The 24,175-nt window shown below is 40.1% G+C and overlaps 1 protein-coding gene across 3 annotated transcripts in view; it reads left to right on the plus strand.

Annotated features, from left to right (window-relative positions):
* Nucleotides 1-24,175, plus strand: part of DLGAP2 (DLG associated protein 2) — a 1,108,217-nt gene that overhangs the window by 260,203 nt on the left and 823,839 nt on the right. The gene's annotated exons all lie outside the window — the stretch shown is intronic.

Consider the following 24,175-nt stretch of genomic DNA (forward strand, 5'->3'; position numbering starts at 1 on the left):
TACATTTGGGGGATTTTCCTCCTCTGTCAAATGGGGTTTGGCTAACACGAAAGAATGGACATGTTACGGAAAATACATGTGCTGAGTTTCCTTTACTCATGGACTGTAGAGTGTAAATGTGCAATCCCATGGCACTTACCTTATTTTCTTTGTAAAATCCCAGGAAAACTGAGGTCCTTGGGACTTATATGACTTGCCATAATGCACTGCAAGTAAACAATGAAGATTGGGTTTAAAACCAGGCTTATTTGATTTTCAAGTTTGTCTTCTTTTCATTAAAAGGGAATGGCATCTCACTTAGAATCTAAGCTCCCTGAGTTGGGAGGCTTCTGTCTCTTTGGTTCACTGATATATTTTCTTTCCCTGCAAGAGGGTGGGGAAAGTTAAGTATCATTGCTCAGTTAAGTATTATTGAGTGTCTAATGCCTCCTTCAGTTGGTCTAAATTTGTTCTTGAAAGCAGTACACCTCCCATTCATTTTTTTTACAAATATAAAATGTAGATTACTATTTGCTTCTGTATAAATTGAGGGATTGACTGAAATTTAGGGTGGGGTCCACAAAAAAATCAGATGGTGGGGACAATGGGGTGGGAAAGAAGGGATGGCCATCTATTGTGAGCACTCCTCTTTCTGCTAAATAACTTCACCCAGGAGAGAGAGCAAAAGGCACCCAAAGTTCGAGAAGGACCTTTGAAATACTCATTTTCTCATTTTCATCCCAGGTTAGCAGGAAATAACTTCATTGCCAAAGACACGGAAGTAGCTTTCCTTCCCTCCGTGGAGCCAGGTCTACAGTCTAGCAGAGCCTCCAGAGAGAGGGCTGAAAGGGGGTGACGAGTAGAATTGGCGCCCGTTCCTTTTCCAGTTGCAGGAGTGCTGCAGGCCCAGCTCCACTGCTCCTCAAAGAGCAGCCGCTTCCAGAAGAGAGCTGGGCAGGTGGCACCAGAAGCAGGCCCCACTCAAAGGCTGGTGGAGTGGGAGGGGACCACGTGGCGGGGCTGAGCAGGTGGGTGCGTGGCAGCTGGTGGGAGGCAGGAGCTGGAGATGACTTTGCCATGTGGATTTAAATTAAGTAACCTGAGGAGGAAGAAGGAGAATGCTGGCACACAGGACAAGGCTGGAGCCAAGTCAAAACGTTGAAGAAGAGAAGTCACTCTTTTTCTGCAAGTCCTCTAATTTGGGGATCGTGTGGGAGGCCCTCATGAAGCCCTAAAACATCGGGGCCAGACAGGCTCAACACTCTCCCTTTTGTAGCGTCCCAGTGCATTCCTTCAAAAGGATTAAATGCCATTGAATTGAAGTCACGGGGTTAATGTCTTGGAAAAGCTGCTCTACTGAAACTGAATAAAGGAGAACCAAGGCCTGGAGCAGGGGTTCTAAATTTCAGGGGGTCCATGTGCTTGAATTGAGAATTAAAAGAAACATTGTTCTCATGGGGACGTGTCGCTGCAGGTGTGATATATTTATTAAATAATACACAGTACAGTGTGGACTTAGTAAGGGGTCTGTGATTTTCACCTGACTGGCAAAGGGGTCCATGGAACAAAAAAGGTTAAGAAACCCTGGCCTAGGGGATAATCTGCCAAGAGAGAGAAAGAGAGTGCAGAGATTCAGACTGAAGATGTAGAAGGGGAGTTGATAGAGGAGTGTTTCCTGGCTGAGAAGTTTCCAGTAGTAGGGAATGCAAATACATGGAAACAAATTGATCAATTGATTGTAATAAAGGTAAAGCTAGTAAGGATGTATCAAAATGCAAATTGTCTAGGAGAATCCTTGCAAAGGTAAAACCTGTTATTTACAGAAGAAAATCAATTATGGGAATTTTTTATTGATGGTAGATAATAATGTGTGAGAATTATGTTGAAGCTTCGGGACCAAATATTTTCTTACTTGAAGGTGTTGATGGAATGATGAAAAAAAATGCTGTGGCTCTATCACTCTGGGGAGTCAAAAAAGCTTCTGGCCCCAAGGTTCTTCAGTCCGCTCGATACATAAAGTTTGCACACAGAGGATTTTGTGAACAGGGTAGAATGAGCCAAGTAGGAATGCACTTTAGTAGAGTGGCTTAAGTTCACGGCCCTCCAGGCTGGGAGAGCACTTACCCTCCTGGAGCTTTGGTTTCCTGATTATAAATTGAATGTAATAATAACTGCTCTGTGTCTTTACATGCAGTTTTGGGGACCAACTTATGGGAGTAAGGCCTGAGAAAATGGTTTGTGGACTCATACAAATGTGATGAAAATGTGAGGGAGGGCTCTGGATTTCTCATAATGTGCAGGTGGGAAGGGGATTTGGAGCACAGAGTTTAGAGGTTGAGTTAGAAATCCCCCAAGAGATGGACAGTGAGGGTAATAAGATTGAGTTTGGGGAGGGAGAGTTAAACTGCAAGAAAACACACAAGGGATGGGAACATAGATATGCAAAACAGCCTGGAGGAGAGAGATTGGCAGTTGGGCTCTTAAGATCCCACTGTCATCTATTTGTATTAACGGAACTCAAGAGTGAGTGAGTGTATGGGTCAGGAAGGGTGTTGGCCAGTCATGGAATCCCAGAGGAGTCACAGTGGCCAACACCGGGGCTGAGGGTGTCCCGGCTGCCAGCCCCGGTCTGGGCCATCTCGGTGGCAGAGTCCTGGGGAAGGGTGCCTGCAGGGCTGGAAGCCTGCTCAGGCCCAGCATTTCTGGTCACGTGAGTTTTCCATAACACCATCTGATGCTGGGGCTATTATGTATTTGATCTGACACTCTCTTTTTACTACCACATTTTCCAAGTAACCTTCTGATTGTGATTCTAGATACAGGATGTGAGATCCTGGTTATTCTTTAATGGTAAGTAAGGAAATGAGTATCTTGGTACTGGATTCTATTAGAGCACTGTGTACGTTTTAGAAAGCCTGGCTAATTTTCTCAGGCTGGCTCTTGGGCCTTTGAAGCAAAGGGTCAGATCTTCAGATTTACTGTCTACTGAGGATACGTGGGGCCGTTCAGAGGTTGAATGTAAGTTTCTCAGGATCTGCTCAGTCCTTGGCATGGCTCAAGGCTTCAAGATCGTCATCAGGAAGAGGAATGGTTTAGGCACTTACGGTGTCAAGTTCTTTGGATGCTCATTTGATTCTTACAATAATGATGCAAGCTAACCTTTTGAAGGGTAACTGGGTGCTACATACCAAAACATCCAGAAGGTGCGGGACCTCTCAGCCAGTATCTAGTAGCGTCTTCATGAACATTTGTGCAATAGAATAGAGCTGTTTCTCTTGAAACAGATAAAATCTTAAATTCGCATGTTAGAATTGGAAGGGACCTTCAAGATCATCTGACTCAAAGCCAGATTTTGTGGATGCAGAGAAACTAAAGCCCTGAGCGCCTCTGTGGGTTTTCCCAGGTCATACGTCCAAGTAGTGGCAGGGGACAGGGCTAGGATACCTGTTCAGGTCCTCTTTTGGCTTCAGTCTACTGTCTTAAGATTTGTCTGGAAAGAGGAAACTTCCTCCATCTGCCCATCCCCCTATCCCACATCCAGTCCCAGAAGGTAAAGTGCTAGCCTTTGCCTTGCTTCACATGACCATTGGGTAACTCTGAGGACTGTCGTCTAATTATAAAGTATCGATCTTGGTTGCCATGATTTATACTGCAAGTCATTTCCATTCTAATTTGAGTTACCAAGAGAGGAACATTCATGTACAGTATAATCGAAATGCATTGGACACTACAGAAATAACTTTTGTTTTTGTGATTTTGTTTTTCTATCTGAAATTTTTTTCTTTTATCGCAATTGTGATTTTCCGTTTGCGGAAACGGTTATAGAACTGTTTAGGACATCAAGAAGGAGTGGATTGGCATGTCTCAATCTGAGATGTGCCATACCTGTGTATTTGCCTGGGATCAAAGGTTGAGAATTCTGAATCAGACATGAAAATCCTGGTCTCTTCTTTTTACGGCATTTACAAAACTCAGTAACTGATTATACAATCAAAGCTACAGAGCCCCTTAACATTCTAGAAGAAATGAAGACAAGCCAATAGAATCCAGTTCATTCTGTTGATCATTCGCATGCTTATTGACCTTGTGCAGTGTTCCTTGCACTCTGGTAGTTGCCAGGTATATAATGGCAAATGAATGGCTCTGATTTGGGGGAAATTATGGTGTATTAATGGAGATGGCTACACAAGTGAGTAAATAGTTACTATCAAGTTTGCTGAGGGTGATAACGGTAGCTTACAGGGAGGATTCTGGTACTGGAACAATGTAACAGCGCTGCACGAGGAGTCGGGGCCAGAGGACTCTCCACGGAGCAGCTCTGAGGAAGAGATTTCAAAGCTGAGTCTTACCTAGTGCAGCAGGAGATAGCTAGGCAAAGAGATATTCATGGTAGTGGGAGAAGCATGTGCAAACATGTGGGGCTATAAAACCAGAGTGGATAAACCAGAGGGATGCCAGAGGGAAATGGGTGATGGAAGATGAGCCTCTGAGAGCAGGTGCTGCCTGCACAGGTACAGGAACTGGAGCCTGCAGGGATTCCAAGCTGTAGGGAGTCTTGGACATTCCATGCTGTATCTGAGAGCTGCCCAGTAAAAGGGAGAGGAGCTGGAGCTGTGATAATTAAACCAGTAAGGTATGGCATAGAGGCTGTCCTATGAGTAATGAAATCAAGGAGACCCAGATTCATATCCAGTTTATTATGCAACGAAGAAGAGAAGGTCTTACTCACAAGGAGTCCCCTAGGGTTTTGTGGGTTACTCTGGAGAAGGAAAGAGAGTGTGGGTTGCACTGATGAGAAGGCAGAAGCCCAGGGGCTCTGACCCCCCTGTGTCTCCTTAAATCCCCAACAGAGACTACAAATCACAAAACTCCCTTTCTGAAAGGATTTCGTGAGTGGGGAGAACAGAAAATTTTTTTGCAGCAAAAGGAAAACACGTGTATGTAGCAGATACATGTGAGAAGTAAGCAGCTGAAACTAGCAGAAATCAGGTGGTGGTTTTGAAATCCTGTGGACCTTGATGAGCAAGATGAAATTATCTCTATGTGTAGCGGGAGTTCGTGTGCCACTGACACTGCCGAGCTTCATGTCTGCGCAAGTAGCACCTGCGTATATCAACAACCTGGCATGTGTGGTGATTCAGCCACAGCAAGGGAATAGTGAAAAGCAGGGTCGTTCCACAAAAGGTGGAGAGCAAGACTCACTTAGCTCTCTCCTGATATGAGCTCTAGAAAAAGATCACGAACCTGGACAAGAGGAGGCCACTTTCTTATTTCTTGTTAAGTTCCTAGGCTACTCATAGATACTGGGTTCTGGGCAGTTCTATTAAGAATTCTAGATATTGCTGATATTATATTTTTAGGTAATATAGCTTCTGAAAATGCTCTTCCTTCAGGGAGAACTGAGATATTTGACTCACCTGTCAAGTTATCCTTAGGTTTCCTCCTTATGTTTGGTTTTCAATCTGTCAAACCTTTTCACTCACCCATTTATTGAATTTCTGATTAAATGTCCTATGCCTAGTGATCCTGACTAGTGTTCGGTCCTCTTATTTAGTACCTTGCTGACATACTATGATTGTTGATATAGGAAAAATGGTCCCACCTGGCATTTTTCTCTTTAAAAATCTTTATAATCCTATTATACCTTTGATCTCCATGTTTTAGTAATCTTGATTAAATAAGCTAATGTATTTAAAAACCTAAAATATTGCTCCTGTACTCCACCTACCTACAGTTTTTAAATCACTGATTCCTTTCACTAGAATTCTTTTCAACTGTGATTCCTTTCACTAGAATTCTTTTCGACTGTCTTCTCTGAGAAATTAACGAGTATTCTTTGGTGCCTGTGGGTGGAAGGAAATTGAAGCACATATTTTATTTTGTAAACTTTCTTTTATTTGAGGAGCATTATCTTATCAGAAATGCCATCTTTGAAACATTGTAGCACATTCCATTGCATCCATATGATGAGACTTTATTCATATGAGTTTACAGAGGATTGCAAAGGGCGGGAAGTAAATGTTCCTAATTTTTTTTTCTTCTTCTATTTTTCTATCCTTTGACTTCTCAGACCCTTTTCTGGCATAATTATCTAAACCCAATACCCAACCTGCAAAACCATATACAAGCTGGTCTAGAAAAAGCTGACAAAGTTTCCCTTAAGTTTATAACCTTGGCTTTGGGTACACGGAATAATTTATAAGTGGTGCTTTTACAGCTTGGTTCCTTTCCTCTTATGATCTGTAAAGGTAAAATTTCCAAGAAATTTTTCTGAGAAACTATTCCAGATCAAGGAAAGATAGAAATGTGACAAGTAAATGTAATATGTGCACTTGGATTAGAATTTTTTTTTTCTATTTTTCTATAAAACTCAAAGCTGGACCCGTTGACAAAATTTGAAGAAGGTCTGTAGATGAAATAATAATATTCCATTAATTTTATTTTCCTGATTTTGATAATTGTGCTGTAATTATTTTTAAAAGTCCTTGGCTTTAGGAGACACACTAAAATCTTTATTATGGATAAGAAGCTATTATGTCTGCAATGTAGTCTCAAATGGTTCAGAAAAAAAATAATATGAAAGACAGAGAAAGAAGGGCAAACATGGTAAAGAATATTAATGTTTGGAAAATCTGAGTCAAGGGCATGCGGAATTTGTACTTTTTTTTGCAACTTTTTTATGCATTTGAAATTATTTCAAAATTAAAAGTAAAAAAAGAAAAAAAGAAAACCAAATTTGTTAAGATGTAGAACAGGTAGTAACCAAAAGGTTGGGAGAAAAACCATCAGCATCTTGGGGGGTGGGGGGAAACGGAGCTTCCTTTTCTATTTTCCTAATTTTTCTGCAGAATCTTAGGTTATTTTATGGAAGGGTAAAGAAAGCCGAGACTAATCTGGCAAGAGTTCCTCCACCTCTCCTGGTAAGGCTGTGAGGGAAGGAGTTAATGTTTTCCTTGAGCACCTATATAATGGTTTATAAAGGTACCTCTCAAGATTGTCCAATATAATTCTCGCAAAAGCCCATATGATGGGTGATGCTATCCCAGTTTTTTCAGAGAGGGAAGCTGTGGCTCCTAGAGGATAATTCATTTGTTCATTCTCATAAGCTAGTAAGTAGTTGGCTTGTGATGCAAATACAGGTCTCTGTAATTTCAAAACCACTCTTTCCAATACCCTGCTGCTTCCCTGGCCCCTAAATTATATACCTTTATAAGTCCCGTTTCCACTGTAGGGACCGCTTAGGAAAATGAAGACTTGGTCTGGAGTGGGTTAACCAACACTGGCTACAGGCGTGGTGATGCAGAAGAAAAGTTCTGCTTTGCATAGATCCTGGTTGCGCGTCCTTCTCATCCCACTTAGCTGGAACGGTGGCCTATTTGAATAGATCTATTTAGAGTGCCTCCGTAATTGGCCACCTCATAGTTTTTCCTTTTTCCTTTCATTTTTGCCTTGATTTCTCTCCATCTGCTACTTGCGGTTGCTTTGACTCAACTGTGTCACCAAGAAGGGGCGGAGAGGAAATGAGGGCTCGAATGAGTATGAAGTATGTTCAGTGCCTCAGCTATTTATGACTTAAGGCAAGTGAGAATAGAAACAAGTGAGAGCACTGGGAACAGATGTTTTGAATCAAGGGACTCATTACTTAACACTTATTCATAATTATAAGCAGGAGCTTGGTGGTGGATTAAAGCCATGTGTGTCAGCTCTTAGGAAAAAACAAATTTTGGGGGAGCAAGAACTGCCTCCATTTACCTTATTTTGAAGCTGCTTATGTATAAATAAGAAAAATCAGACACACAGGTATTTCCTTATAACAAAAGTATACAAAAGTAAAGAATAATTTTGTCTAATGGTAGACCTTTTTACCCCAATGGAGCTAAGCAAACTTGCCCTGTTCCTCAAATCTGAACAGCAAGCTCGTTAACGTCTATAGAATTTTCAACAATTCTAGTCATCTTTTTCTTTCACTCTCCTTTAACATTTCCAAATCATTTTAAAGACATTTGTAAGAATGTGTATTTACCTGACTTCTTTTGAAACTGAAAGAAAAGGGTTTTTCTTCACAGGCATAAAATCTCAAACACAGCAGACCAATGTGTGACATTAAACCCTGATATCCTTGCCAGAGAACCCTTATCAGTTCTTGCTGTGCCATGCTTCCGCTCCAGTCTCATCTAGACTGTTTTGAAATATTTTGTCTGAGGTACTTCTCCCCCTGAATCTGGGAATCAGACGCCTCACAAGAAGTTTGCTTTGGATAGAGATTTTGGGGATCTTTGCAGGACAGTATAACAAAAATCACAATGTGGGAAGTGGATGTGGCTCAACTGATAGAGCGTCTGTCTACCACGTGGGAGGTCCAGGGTTAAAGCCAGGGCCTCCTGACTCATGTGGTGAGCTGGCCCATGCTCAGTGCTGATGTGCACAAGGGGTGCCGTGCCATGCAGGGATGTCCCCTACCTAGAGGAGCCGCATGCGCAAGGAGTGAACTCTACAAGGAGAGCCACCCTGAGTGAAAAAAAGGCAGCCTGCCCAGGAGTGGCGCTGCACACATGGAGAACTGATGCAGCAACATGATGCAACAAGAAAGAAACACAGATTCCCAGTGCCGCTGACAAGAATGCAAGCAGACACAGAAGAACACACAGCGAATGGACACAGAGCAGACAATGGGGTGGGGGGTGGGGGGGGACGGGGAGAGAAATAAAAAATAAATCTTTAAAAAATAAATTAAATTGAAAAAAAATCACAGTATAACTATTGCTTCCCCTAGATGTGTACTTCGCTTTAAGGAGAGTCTTGCTTCCCTGAAATTCTGCTGTGCAGACCAGTACGGTAGCCAATAGCCACATGTGGCTTTCGAGCTCTTGAAATATGGCTGGGCCAACACTGCAAGGTGCTGTACATACCAGCCTTTGAAAACTTAAATCTTTACATTAGGAGAAAAAAAATGTAAAATATCTCAATAATTTTTATTGATTGCATGTTGTAATGACATTTTGGATATGTGGCTAATAAAAAATTAAAATTATACATTTAATACTTGATTCTTTGTGTCATTCTGTAAAGGGTCATTTCTAAGTGTGTACTTTAAAAGCAATTTTCAATTCCATTAGTCCAGGAACTATGTTTTCTATTCCATTTTATTTCTTTTCCCAAACTGGGGTGCTTCTTACTTGTTGGATACCAGCTGGTGTTTCATACATAGTTCTTGGTTAGTCTCTTTTTTTAAAGGAGGAGAAGCATATTTCTGTGCCTTTTCTACGGTTATTCTAAGAAATGTCCATAAATCATTGCTCGTATTTGCTTAATGAAAATAGGAGGGCTGAATAAGAGTGGGAAACATTTTTTTTTTTTAACTCTAGGAAGTTAAGAACATTTTAAGAATCAGAGTGTAGGAAATTTATTAAAAGGACATAGAACTCTGCCCAGCAGAATCAATCTCCAGCCTGGTGGAAATTAATGGAATATATTTAAGGCTGACGCAGGTGCATATTAAAAGTTGCCAATTCATTATGATTGAGGGGAGTAGAACACTGTGTACCAGTACATTACTAGGATTTATGGAAGGTTTATGAAGAGGGGCTTTAGAGGAGAATAAGCACCATGTGCTTGACTCTGGATTTTTCAATCAGCAGAGAAATGAGGGTCATATCAAGCCAAAAGTGATTGGCTTCTATCAAGAAACATAAAAGGTGTGTGTGTGGGCACAAGGACACTTTATTTTGAGGTGTTTGTCCACATTCCTAAATTGGAAAAGGGAACGCTGAAGAGGGAAGGAAGATTGTTTTGTTCACTGAGGCCCTAGTGATTGCAATGCCTTGTCCAGAAGACAAGGGTTTATTTTCTAAGAACTTATTAACTACCAAAGAAAGATATGCTCACCCACCTCTATCTGTTCATAAACTTATCCTGGCTGGAGGCTGGTGAAAGATCTTTTTCCTCTTCATTTCTGGAGATGCTGAGCGCTCAGGGAACAGGCAGGAGTGGAGGTAGGAGGAAGCTAGTGTTTAAACGACTGCGTTGATGATTCCCAGGGAACCAGTCAAGAAAGATCATTTATCGAGAGGATTTTAATCCGTCATCCCTCCCACCTCCCCTCCCCCCCATAACTATGTTCTAAGTTCTGACTCTACGAGTTTGCTTATTCTTTCATATCAATGAGATCATACATTATTTGTCCTTTTGTGTCTGGCTTATTCACTGAACACAATATATTCAGGATTCATCCATGTTGTTGAATGTATCAGAACGTCATTCCTTTTTTTTTTTTTTACAGCTGATATAATATTGCGCTGTACGTATACACCACATTTTATTTTTCCATTCCTCAGTTGATGGGCACTTGGGTCATTTCCATAGATTCACAGTTGTGAATAATGCTACTCTGAACATCAGTGTGCACATATCTGTTCTAGTCCTTGCTTTTGATATTTTGGGGTATATACCCAGAAGTGGTAATTTTTTTCTGAGGAACTGCAAGACTCTTCCACAGCTCAGTCATTTTCACAATCAAACAATTTTAACAAAACACAGGCAAGACTCCCATGTTTAATCAATGCTGCCCTTTCTAAATGCCTAAACTTATTTTTAAAATTTTCTGTAGGCCACGGATAGTATTCAGGCTTCTATTACTGTGTGCTGAAATGGCATTCCATGTGAAGTTTCCTAAATATTACTGCATATTTACAAATATTTGTTTCACTTCTACCATTACATAATTTTAAGACCTTTGAATGTTCTTTGATCCTTTAATAGCTAGCCCAAGGTTGATACTACTACTGCTTGTTTCTTTCTTGCCTGGTTTTTATTTAGGGGCAAGGGGGCTTGTTATCGCTTTTAGAAGGTTCCCTGATTTATTGGGGCAGTTGTTCAAACATAGACAATGACATAATTAAAACTTATACTTTCCAGGTCATTCCTCTGAGAAACACTTCTCCTGTATGTGCTGAACTCATGATACATTTACTCCTGGCAATAGACAGTTTTTTGCATAGTTTCTAGGTATTATCACAGCAGTGTGCATGCTCTTTATTGTTGATTAAAAAGTATATATATTTAACCAAAGCCTTATTAAGACTAAAACAAAAGTGATGTTTTAAGTCTTCCATCATCATCCTCGTTTAAAAATTTGGTTTCTCATTTGTCTTCTCCAAGAAGTCCTTTGTTCCCAAGACTTTATAGGGGAATCTTCTTTAAGGGGATGTCAGTAAAAATAATTGTTTAGACTAGCTGTCGGTTGTGAAGGCGAATGCACCGTGGAAAGGACCACTGCCTTGTTTAGGAGGGGGAGGTGTTTATTCTGAAGAATAATCATTTTCAAAAGAGTCATATGCTCCTTGCTTGGGATGGAGTGAGCCGAAGGAAGGCTGGAAAGCCCCGAGACCTTCTTTTCCTTGGAGGAGCCTGGTAGTTCTCAGTACTGATCCTGCAAGTTAGCGTGGTTGGAGCCTGGGGCACACAGCCTGGGAATAGGCTGCTCTAATTTGCACCCCATGATTAAGGGAACCCCTGTTTTAGTCTGTGTGATGGAGAGGAGTCTTTTTCATTTTCTCAGCCTCGGTTTTTTCTGTTGAATGTAAGGAGTTTAGAAGAGCCAGTCTCTAAGGACCCTTCCAAAGCTAATATTCAGTATTTTCGTGATTCCATGATCTGTTTGGTCACAGGTGATTGGGGCTGTGGAAGACACGGCATGTCAGCCCTAGCTTTTTTGCAGTGCTGATTCTAGGTAGGATTAGGGTATATTAATTTATTTTTACTCTCCTATCTTGAGTTCCTCTGTCCTTTGCATGCCAGACAACTATTCCTTCAACACACATCTATTGAAGGCCTACTGTGTGCCATGAATCAGGAGAGGCACCAGCCCTTCTCCTCTCTTAGTGCATCAAATGTGTACTATTTAGCTATTCAGTGCACATCTTTCATGGTAAGAAGCTCAGTGACATTTCAGAATTAGAATTTAAGTTTGCTTCCCTGTCAAAAATGTTAATGACCTTAATCTGAGCTAGATAATACTCTATTTTGATTTTAGTAGACCCCCTTCTTTGCATTTCTTCTCACAGATTATTGTGAAAGTGAATACTTAGCTCTGGTTAAATCTATTATAGAAGAAAGTGCAAACGTATATCCTAGGTAGGGTACTAACTGGAGATACAGGTACTTTGTGAGACCAACAAATATAAGATAAAGGAGAAGTAACTAAGTTTGTGTGTGAAGTTTGGGTTAGATTAATAAATTTACAGTGAGTTTTAGTTATGTGTCTTGTACTATTCCAGGAATTAGGAGAACAAAAACAAACACAACAGCTCCTGTACTGAAAGAATTTAGGGCCTATCAGGGGAGACAGAACATAGGTAAGTCATGATGTACAATAAGCACATAAACTAGAAATTATGGTAGGAGAGTGTGGTAATTTCTACTGAAGAATCAAGGAAGACTTCTCTGCAGAGAGTCAAACAAGTTTTGAAGGATGAATAAAAATTCTCTCGAGGGAAGAAATATATATATATATAATATTACTTATTTTTAAAATAATTTTCAGAAGGTAGCTGTTGAACATGAAATACTCTAAGAGGTTATCATTGACATGACATCTGTTTTCAAATGTCATGTCATATATCTATATATAGAGAGGGAGATTTGAAAAATGAAACCAGATGTGGTAGAAAGAAAACTCCATCAGTTTGAGTTGGATGAAGCTTGTGGTGGGTGGTGAGGACAGATTCAGATCCAGAGGATTCAGACCCTCTGTCCAGAAGCTTCCACTTGACTCAGCAGAGTATGGGAACGAAGCATGAATGGTCAGCAGACCCACGTCTAGCTCAAGCCATAATCCCAGCTTTGATGACATCCCCCACGTTTGTGGGCGTGGGTGTGCCGCAGCATTCCCAGGCTCTTTTGGGCTGTGGGATGATAAAGGAAATACCTGGGCCTGTGTGTGCTTGAAGCAGCTCTGAGGCTCTGCTCATCCTGTCTCAGTGGAGACCAAGGAGAGAATTTTGCCAGAAGTGGGGGGAAAAAATTACAGGGGGAAGCTTACAGATTTTTACCTCAGAATTTAGGGAAGCTGTCAGGATGGGGCCAAGGGAAAGAGGCAAAGGAAATCTGTACTAAAACGTTATGTTCAGAAACCTCTTAAGTTAACCTTTAATGAAGCAACAAAACAAATACTGTCAGGGCTGCCGAAGGCAAGATCCCAGATGCTGTTAGTAAACAGAGTGTCCCAGCGGCAGATGTAGGGGAAGTTTACTTACTTAGGAATCCCGGGGCTGTGTTAATATGGCCACAGGAATGTCTCAGACCCTCACCGAGTGCTAATATATGCACTGATTTATAAGGAGCATGGACAGGCCAGGTCTTTTAGCTCCTAATAAAAGAAATTCAGGAATATAAAGGATTCACGATCTTCATCTTTAAAATTAAAAATGCCTTTGGCTGGTATTAAAGCAATAGGGATGCCTGGAATTTAAATGAAGGCTGGAAGGAGCAGTAGAAAGACCATGGGATTTGGAGCCTAAAGACTTAGCTTAATGTTTGAGTTTTGCTACTTATTTTATGACTCTTATGACATTTACTTAAATTCTCTGAGTTTCCATTTCACCTTTAAAATTGGGATAATAATAATGGCAACATCAAAAGACCATTGAGTGACTTGAATGAAAAAATGCATATGAAACATTTCGTATGCTGTGGAGATACTGTTTGACAGCTCACATCAGGTCTAGAAGTGGGAACAGACACAGAATGTGTAATGAAATGTCATGGTTCAGATCCAAGTGCTCTACACGATTTTGCCTCCACAGAGTTCATATTCATTATCTTGACAAGTGGCTTGACAAGTTGGTCTCTGAGATGTCTTGTAGGCTCTGATAGTCTATCATCTATATGGTATAGATCAGGGGTTCTTAACCTTTTTTGTTTCACGGACCCCTTTGCCAGACCATGGACTGAAAACCAGGGACCCCTTACTAAGTCCACACTATAGTATGTATTATTAATAAACATATCACACCCACACCAACACATCCCCACAGGAAAAATGTTTTTTTGAATTTCAGTTCAAGCTCATGGACCCCTGGTTAAGAACCCCCGGGATAGATCATAGAATATGGCAAAGAAAGTTCTTAGTGATGGCAGGAAACGCAGTCATTATATTTAATATTTATTTTTAAAAATTTTCAGAAGGTAGCTGTTGAACATGAAATACTGTGAGGTTACCATTGACATGACATGTGTTTTCAAAGGGAGTTAGTTATGATCCAGTGGAGAGCAATACTAACGAAAAGACTAAAAATATATTAAAATCTATATTTTGGGGCTTTTAAAAGTACATGTATTTTGGAATCTGATCTGGATTCCTATCCTGTTTTTAGCCATGAGTGATTGTTACCTTTTTGACTCTGATTTTCTCAATCCAATAAATGGGGATAAGAATCATCGTATTTATATAGCATTTGTTACATGTAAGGTATTGCTCAAAGAGCTTTACATAGGTCAGCTCATTTAAACCTTACAGTAAATGAATGAGGCATTACTATTTTTATCATATTTTGTAAATGAGGAAATTGAGGCACCGAGCTTAACTAACTTTCCCAGGGTTGCATGCAACTAATAGATGTGCGAGATGGAACTTATACCCAGAGAACCTCTCTCTACAGCAGCACTGTAAAATAGAATTCTAATGTGAGCCACGTGTCATTTTAATTTTTTTTAAGATTTATTTATTTTTATTTATTTCTCTCCCCTTCCCACCCCCTGCCCCAGTTGTCTGTTCTCTGCATCTATTTGCTGTGTGTTCTTCTTTGTCTGCTTTTGTTGCTGTCAGTGGCACAGAAATCTGTGTCTCTTTTTGTTGTGTCATCTTGTTGTGTCAGCTCTCTGTGTGTGCAGCGCCATTCCTGGGCAGGCTGCACTTTCTTTTGAACTGGGCGGCTTTCCTTATGGGGTGCACTCCTTGCGCATGGGGCTCCCCTACGCGGGGACACCCCTGTGTGGCAGGGCACTCCTTGTGTGCATCAGCACTGCGCATGGGCCAGTTCCACATGGGTCAAGGAGGCCCAGGGTTTGAACCGCGGACCTCCCATGTGGTAGACGGACGCCCTAACCACTGGGCCAAGTCCGCTTCCCTAATTTTTTTTTTAAAGATTTAAAAAATTTATTTCTCTCCCCTCCGCCCCCCAGTTGTCTGCTCTCTGTGTCCATTCACTATGTGTTCTTCTGTGACCGCTTCTATCCTTATCAGTGGCACTGGGAATCTGTGTTTCTTTTTGTTATGTCATCTTGTGTCAGCTCTCCATGTGTGCTGTGCCATCTTTGGGCAGGCTGCACTTTCTGTCACACTGGGCGGCTCTCCTTACAGGGTGCACTCCTTGTGCATGGGACTCCCCTATATGGGGGATACCCCTGCATGGCACGGCACTCCTTGTGTGCATCAGCACTGCGCATGGGCCAGCTCCACATTGGTCAAGGAGGCCTGAGGTTTGAACCGCCGACCTCCCATGAGGCAGGCAGACGCCCTATCCATTGGGCCAAGTCCGCTTCCCTATTTTAAATTTTTTAGCAGCCATATTTAAAATAAAAGCTTTAAAAAAAGTGGAACTTAACACCAATCCTGCTCAAACTGTTCAAAAAAATTGAAGATGATGGAACACTACCTAATTCATTTTACAAGGCCACCATCACCCTCATACCAAGGGCAGATAAAGATAGCACAGGAAAAGTAAATTAGAGACCAATATCTCTTATGAATATAGATGTAGATATCCTCAAACAAAATACCAACAGACTGAATCCAGCAGCACATTAATATAATTCTATGCCATCATTATGTGGAATTTACCCCTGGTATACAAAGGTGGTTCAACATAAGAAAATCAAATAATGTAATATACTTCATTAATGGAATAAAGGAAAAAAACCCACATAATCATCCTACTTGATGCATAAAAGGCCTTTGACAAAATCTAGCATCCCTTCTTGATAAAAACACTTTGAACATTAGGAATAGAAGGAAACTACTATAACATGGTAAAGGGCATATGTGAAAAACCCACAGCTAAGCATCCTACTTAATGGTGAAAAACTGAGAGCTTTCCCTCTAAGTTAAGAAACAAAACAAGGATGACCGTATTCACCATGTTATTCTACACTGTACTAGAAGTTCTTGCCAGAGCAACTAGGCAAGAAAAAGAAATAAAAGGAATCCAGATTAGAAAGGTAGATGTAAAACTTTCTTAATTTGCAGGTGACATGATACACTATACAGAAAATCCTGAAAAATCACAATAAAGCTCCTAGAACTAATAAATGAATTTAGCAAAGTGATAGGGTACAAGATCAACACTCAAAAGTCACTGATATTTCTATACACAAACAGTGAGTAATTGGAAGAAGAGATCAAGAGCAAAATTTCCATTACAATAGCAACTAAAAGAATCAAATATCTAGAAATAAATCCAACCAAGGATGTAAAGGACCTGTACACAGAAAACTGCAGAACATTGCTCAAAGAAATGAAAGAAGACCTCTATAAATTGAAGGGCAGTCTGTGTTATGGACTGGAAGAAGAAATATTATTAAAATGTCAGTCCAACCCAAAGTGATTTACAGGTTCAGTGCAATTCCAATAAAAATTCCAAAAAACTTTTTTGCAGAAATGGAAAAGCCAATCATAAAATTTATGTGAAAGATAAGGAGCTCTGAATAGTTGAAGTGATGTTGAGAAAGAATGAACCTGGAAGACTCACACTTCCTGACTTTAAAACAAAGCTACAGTGGTCAAAAAAGCATGGTCCTGGCGCAAGAACAGAGATATAGAACAATGAAATACATTTGAGAGCTCAGAAATCAACTCTTACTTCTATGACCAAGTGAGTTTTGACAAGACTGCCAAGACCACTGAGTGGGGAAAATGGTGCTGCATATCCATACACAAAAGAATGAAGGGAACCCCATCTCACATCATACACCAAAATCAACTCAAAATGGATCAAAGACCTAAATATAAGGACCAGGATGATAAAACACCTAGAAGAAAACATAGAGCATCCTTTTCAGGACCTTGTGTTAGGTAATGGTTTCTTAGACTTTATATCAGAGCATAAGCAACAAAAGAAAAAGTAGAAAATTAAAAAGTTTTGGGCATCAAAAGACCTTATCATGGAAGTGAAAAGACCACCTACTCACTGGGAGAAAATATTTGGAAACCACATATCCCATAAGGGTTTAATATCTGGATTATATAAAGAAATTCTACAACTCAACAATAAAAAGACAACCCAAATAAAAAATGGGCAGAAGATTTGAATAGACATTTCTCCATAGAATATGCACAAATGGTTTAAAGGCTCATGAAAATATTTTCAAAAATCATTAACCACCATGAAAATGCAAATCAAAACCACAAGATACTATTTCATACCCCTAGAATGGCTACAATTAAAAAAAAAATTTTAAGTATTGGAGAGAATACAGAGAAAGAGGAACACTCATTCATTGCTGGTAGCAATGTAAAATGACACAACTACTGTGGAAGAATGTTTGATGGTTTCTTAGAAAATTAAGTATAGAATTAGCGTATGATCTGGCACTTCCACTACTGGGTATGTACCCACCAGAATTGAAAGCAGAGACTTGAACAGCTGTTTTCACACCATGTTCCTAGCAGCATTATTCTCAATTGGCAAAAGATGGAAACAACCCATGTATCCATCACTCAATGAATGGATAAATAAAACATGGTATGTACCTACAACGGAATATTATTCAGCCCTAAAAAGAATGAAGTTCTGATATATATAACAGTATGGATGAACCTTGAAGACATCATATTGAGTGAAATAATCTAGACAGAAAAGGACAAATATTGCATGACCTCTCTGATATGAAGTAATCGGAATTAACAAATTCTTAGAGTCACGATATAGATTATAGGTTACCAGGGGTTGGGGTTGGGGTAGGGAGTTAAAGCTTAAAATGAACAGAGTTCCTATTTGGAATGATGGAAATGTTTTGGTAATAGATTTGGCGATGGTAGCACAACATTGAGAATGTCATTATTGGCTATTAATTATGGATATGATGACAATAAAAATTTTAAAAAGCCATGGAACTACACTATACAAACTGTGAATCCTAAGTTAAACTATGGATTTTAATTGATAGTACAATTATAAAAATGAGCTTTTATCAATTGTAACACCAATGCAAGGTGTTATTAATAGAGTAGTATATGAGATTCCTGTAGTTTATGCACGATTGTTCTGTAAACCGACAATTTCTCTAATTAAAAAAATAGGTGGAATTTAATTTTCAGAATATAGCTTACTTATCGTAATATATCCAAAATACCTATTCAACATGAGTGTCCCCAACCAGCTCCGTTGAAGTGATTCACTAGAGGGACACACTGGTCTCAGCGTACAGTCTTACTCATGGCAATGATTTATCACAGCAAAAGGATACAAAGTAAAATCAGCAAAGGAAAAAGTCTCATGGGGTGAAGTCTGGAGGAAACCAGGCTTAAGCTTCCAAGAGTCCTCTTCCGGTTGAGTCACATATGACATTAATTCTCCCAATCTGAGTAGTGAAAAACACATGAAGCATTGCTACCAAGGAAGTTCGCCCGAGCCCAGGAGTCTAGGATTTTTACAACCTCTATATCATGTATCAACGTTTCAGACTCTCAAAGGGAAAGCAGGTGTTTTTATAAACCACATTGTTAGTACATAGAGTTTTGGCATAGCACTCCATCCTGTCATTCAGGGGGTTTTATATGGTGTAGGGAACTGGGTACCAGTCAGGTTTCCAGATGCCAGCCAAAGGCTAGAATTGCCATCCCACCGTTCTAAGGACAGTGATCTGGGCCTCCTTGGTGAACTCTTTCTGCACACCTTGGCCAAAGTGTCCTCAGAGCACAATTGTTTACGGATAGCTGAGCTCAACCTGCAGCACTGGCTTCAGATTGGGGATCCTGGATTTATCCAGTTACAACAAATCCCATTTACCAGTAAGGCCTATCTTAGAAGTGCAGATAGCTTTCTCCTTAAATTACTGTGTTAGTCCCCTTTTCCCTTTTCCTTTTTTTTTTTTTAACCTGGTCTGAGGCATCAATTTGTCACGGGAGAACTCTGACTGCTAAGTTGAAGCTGACCTGAAAGCCCTGCAGGGCCAGGCAGTGCCCGGAGAGTAAGGGCACTCACACAAGGGTCATCTCGGAGGGCTCATGTGGCTTCCCCGGCAGCGAGTTTACACCTGGCAGGGCGGCCTAAGCAGGGCACAGGGTAGGTGGGCAGTACAGGTTAACAGTCCCCCCTGTGGTCTCCCACTGGGGCCTACTGCACAGGGCTCCCAGTCAGTCTAAATCTCGTCTAGCTAAGTTGTTGTTTGCATAGAGGCTGCCTGAAGGCTTGTCCCAGGTGACACCGGTTCATCCACCGTTAGAGCGTGGACGCACTGGAAGGGTTCTGCATGGAATGTGCAGAGCTGGAGCTGCTCCCTTCGACCTCATCGTCAGCACTGTCAGGTGGAATTGTCAGCTCAGCTGTCACTTTGGATTTAAAGCACTAGAAACAGCTTGGAGTAGCATCATGGGACATGTTTTTGGGGAGGGTGAGATGAGTAAGGGAGAGAGGAGGTGAAGGCGTTCCAGAACAGTTTTGTGAAACAAAGTTCTTTAATGCTCTCCCTTCTCCTCCGTGTGTCTCCAGGTGCCAGGTTTCCCTCCCTCCCTACTTCCCTCTCTTGCATTTAGTAATCACAGCTTTACTTTTTTTTTTTTCCTCATCCAGACTTTCTGTTGGGAAGAGTTGGGGATAAGGCAGAGACAAAAACATTTTTTTTTTACAAAAGAGAAGTTTATATACCTTCACCAGAAAGATACTTTGTGTTCAGGAATTGGCCAGGATGAACTAGCTTTACATACCCCCACCCCACTCCTCTCCTTCTGCTCATTTATCCAGTGAACAGTCTGGAAAACATTAATCCCTTAATGGGGACAGCTATGTTTAATAATTGAAGTGCCACACTAAGGTATGTGTGCTAGGAGAAAGGTGAAAATGAGATCAGGCAGTCCATCCACTGTGGCAAGCTACAACTAAAGTGGAAAGCCGGGCATGGGTCAGCAGCAGTGAGGCATCCCCAGGAGTGGGAAATGGTGTTCTCTGTCAGGCTGTGATGTAATTCTCCAACTTGTATCTCTTGGCAGGAATCACAATTTGTATTTCTGTATCAGAAATACAGCGCTGATCAGCAGCTTGGTTTTAGATGGTCTCATCGGAGAACAAGCCCTTTCCTAGTGGCATTTGTATGTGATCCAGACCAGCCAGCCAACATCCATGATATTTTCATAGTTTGTGGCTGCATAAGGGGTTATCCTCAATCTGGAAGTCCCAGCCTCTAAGATGTGTTTATTGAGTCAAGTGATTTTTGCCTGATTTCTGTTTAGCACAGCTAGTGTAGAGATGGAAACAGCTCACATACAGTATCAGGTTTTAGCTTAGAGTTAGGGCCAGGCAATTAGGCTCTGTGAATCAGGATTTTTAAAAACCCAGCAGCTTTTCTTCAGTAGCAACAAAACCAAAACCAAAGTACGACAGGGTCAGGCAGCTGTGTTCCAAGTCCAAGTGACAAGTGTAGTGTTTTAAACCCCTTTTTGCTTTGTCTACCTTAGAGTCTATATAGACTGAAGCAAAATATGCGCATGAGACTGGAAAATCATCAGCCTTTAAGAGTTAGCTATCTGATTTCACAAGAGTTCATTAGCTGCTAAAACCTACTTTTAAAACTCCCCAAAGTGTATCTCCATTTGGAGATTGACTCTCTTTTCATGCTGTCTCCTTTTTTCCAGAGGATCCAACTGACAAAAATATAGTAGTATATTATCAGTTATAAATGTTTGTCTGTTTCTAATATTCAATATCAGTTATAAATGTTTGTTCTATTTCTAATGTTCAAACACTTTAAATTCCAATATGTCCAAAATCAAGGATTTTCTGCCCAACTAACATTTTTTCCCAGCTTTCCAGGATTTTTGTTTGCTTTTTGTTGTTTATTATTATAATTGGAATAATAATAATGCTCTAGTAATGACTGAAGTGTGAATTCACAAGAACGTGATTATAAAAATACCGTTGATTGTACACATTAGATGGATGCGTGTTTTACTGATGTCTATCAATAAAATTGATGTTATGGCCCACTAATATTTTCCCCCCAGGTTTCCAGGATTAGGATGATTTCTTTAGCATTTATGAAATCATAATCATATAATATTTAAGTCAGTTCTATCATATGTCTTGATGCTATGCCACAAAATAGAAAGCCATTTTTCCCCTAAACTCGTGAAAGTCTGGGGGTCCCCATAAGGATGGGTCTCCAGGAAGTTTTCTTTTTATTCCTTAACTAGAGATGTGCCACAGAGCAGTTGAATTTATATCATCTAAAGTATTTATTCAAGGTACACATTTCTAGGCCACATTCTAGACCTACAGGATCTAGGGCTGAAACCCAGGAATCTTTTTTTCTTTTCTTAGGCATAATTGATTTCGGCAGTGGTGGGCTTCTGTAACAGAAGCCTTCATATCCTACCCATGTGCTTTTGCCTTTACCACCTCAGTGTGTACTACAAAATCTAGCAGCCAGTCTCAGCACCTTTTTTAAAAGAATTTATTTTCAAATACTCTCTACCCACCAACCACAAAGCCATTTTTTAAATCTCTCCCCACCCCCCACACTCTTTCCTCATTAGAGATTTACTCCAACCCCTAGAATTAAGTCACACATTTACAGGGTTAATATTATAAGTTCTTGGACATTATAGTTGGAGAGCAAGGGGATACATGCTAGTGGTGACTGCTACAATAGCAGCTGGAGTCTTTTCTTTCCCCTTTCTTTTTTCTGGCTTATCTAAAGCTTTGCTCCTCCTTGGTACCTGATTTAATGTTTTTTGCACCCCCTTTGATGAGAGAGCAACTTGAACTTTAAAAAAATTTGGCACACCCAGACTTCTCCTTTGAGTACGTTTGAGCCCTTTCTCATATCTAGGAGAGGGAAATATAACAACCACCACCACCACAAAGGCAATACTTGGGCTGTGCTTTTCTTTCCCTCACTTTGGCCAACACGGCCCAAAGCAGCATGAGGATCCAGTTGTCTCTCTTGGGTTTGGATCTTTATTTTAAAATTTCATAGTTAACTTCTTTCCCTTATACCAGGTAGGACCTCAGCTGCTATTTCATACCATGGCTTGGAGCCAACCAAGCATCACAGAACTATCATCCCACTCCTTTATCCTTCTTTATCACAAACAATGTTTTCAATGTATTTCAGTAAACCCTTTGTATTAGTGAATCCCACTTCTGACACCAATGGTTTTGGAGATTGGGTACCAAAATCAAGCCCAGGTTGATAATTTGCTGGAAGGATAAACAGATCTCAGTATATAATTTTGACCATGGCTAAGATTAATTACAGTGAAAGAATACAAACCAAAAAGCAGTAAAGACACGTGGGGAGCATCCAGAGGAAACCAGGTACAAACTTCCAAAGAACCTCTCTAAGTGAAGTCTCACAGGATTGACTTAATTCCTCCAGCAACAAATTTTGATCACACATCTAAAAGGTTTTCTGCAATTGGAGTTTACCTGAGCCTAGTAGTTAAAGGCTTTTATTGGGGTTGGCCACATTACAGATGCACAGAAGGAAAGCAAGTGTTCAGCATCAACTACATTCTTTGTACAAAGTGTTTAGGCACCATGAGCCATGCTTATTGTTTAGGGAACATTTTTTATTAGTAAGATCATCATTTGCTTGTAAAGTTCCCTAACACCAAGTATTGTGGTTTGAAGCTGTAGGTACCCCAGAAAAATATGTTCTTAAATCTAATCCATTTTGGTGGATTCACATCCCAATGTAAGTAGGACATTTTGGTGAGGTTACTTTTCAGTTAAAAGACCACCCAAGACAGGACAAGTCTTAATCCTATTGGAGTCCTTTAAAAGCAGAATGAAATTCAGACAGGAAGCAAGAGGCTAGATATCAAGTAAAAGAAGGGAGAGATCTGGAGACTCCACCCTGTGCCTTGACATGTGACAAGTGAAAGACCAAGAATTGCAGCAGCCAGCTTCAGAATGCTGATTTTCAGGAAGAAAGCATTGCCTTGATGATGCCTTGATTTGGGCTTTCTTTTAGCCTCAAATCCATGGTCAAGTAAATTTGCATTGTTTAACTCGACCCATGTCATAGTATTACTTGAGCAAAGTAGGAAACTGAAACACCAGGCAAGGGCTGACTTTGCAATCAGGCCTTCTTAAGAATAGCAGTTTCAGGCTTGCTATATTAATGCTTTTTTTTGCTCAACATGTAAGCATTTTAAAAGATTATTAAGGAAAATGGAATTAAATTACAAATCAACCAAAATGAAACATCTAGAAAGGACCCAGACACCTGGAAATTAAACAACTTACATCTAAACATGCATCAAAGAAGAACTCACAAAGAAAATTAGAAAATATTTTGCAGCAATGGTAATAAAAGCATAGCATATCAACATTTCTGTGGTGCAGTTAAGCAGTACTTAGAAGGAAATTAAATGCTTATATAAGATAAGAAAGTCTCAGTTCAATTATCTAATACACCCCATTAGAAACTAGAAAAGAACAGCCAATTGGTCTCCAAATAAAATGGAAGGAAATAATAAATATAAAGACAGAAATCATTGAAATTGAAAACAGAAAACTAATAAGGCCAATCAAAGAAAACCTCTAGTAAAGATGAGCAGAAAAAAAGAGAAAACTCAAAATATTAATACGAAGAATGAAAGAAGGGCAATCAATACAATTTTTTGAGACATTATAAAAATAATACAAGAAATATTAAGAACAACATTATGCCAATAAATTACACAAATTAGATTAAACCAACAAATCTACCAATAGATGCAAATTACCAAAGCTTATTCAAGAAGAAAGAGGTACCTGAATGAGAGTTTAGTAAAGAAATTGAAACATACTTGAAATCCTCAAAAAAATAATTGTGATATTTTACATTCTTACTTTTTTCATGCAAGGTCTTTGAAATCTAGTGTGTATTTTTTACTTATGAAACATCTCAATTCAGACTTACCACATTCTAAATGCTCAGTAGCCATATGTGGCTGGTGGTGACCATACTGGACCATATAGCTCTAGAGTTTGTTCTT

The sequence above is a fragment of the Dasypus novemcinctus genome, chromosome 25 (genome assembly GCF_030445035.2).
Source record: "Dasypus novemcinctus isolate mDasNov1 chromosome 25, mDasNov1.1.hap2, whole genome shotgun sequence".
NCBI lineage: Eukaryota > Metazoa > Chordata > Mammalia > Cingulata > Dasypodidae > Dasypus > Dasypus novemcinctus.